Below are 502 nucleotides of genomic sequence, written 5' to 3'. Positions count from 1 at the left end.
ATTCTCCCCCCAATGAATTGTCTTGACATCCTTGTCAAAAATCAGTTGACCATAAATGTTAGAGTTTATTTCTGACTGTCAACTTTATCTCGTTGATCTTTTATATCATGATTATGAGAGTACTACACTGTCTTAATTACTGTAGTTTTAGAGTAAGTTTTCAAGTTGGGAAATTCAAAGTTGTATTGTCCCCTTTCTGCACTATTGGATTCCATTTGCTAACATTTTTTTTTTCAGAATCATAAACAGCTCTTTTATTTCTTTATTAAAATGATTTTTTGCCGGGCGCGGTGGCTCACGCCTGTAATCCCAGCACTTTGGGAGGCCGAGGCGGGTGGATCACGAGGTCAAGAGATTGAGACCATCCTGGCCAACATAGTGAAACTCCGTCTCTACTAAAAATACAAAAAATCAGCTGGGCATGGTGGCACGTGCCTGTAATGCCAGCTACTCAGGAGGCTGAGGCAGGAGAATTGCCTGAACCCAGGAGGCAGAGGTTGCG

The sequence above is a fragment of the Cebus imitator genome, unplaced genomic scaffold, assembly GCF_001604975.1.
Source record: "Cebus imitator isolate Cc_AM_T3 unplaced genomic scaffold, Cebus_imitator-1.0 Scaffold200, whole genome shotgun sequence".
NCBI lineage: Eukaryota > Metazoa > Chordata > Mammalia > Primates > Cebidae > Cebus > Cebus imitator.
Note: the sequence above shows the minus strand (reverse complement) of the source record.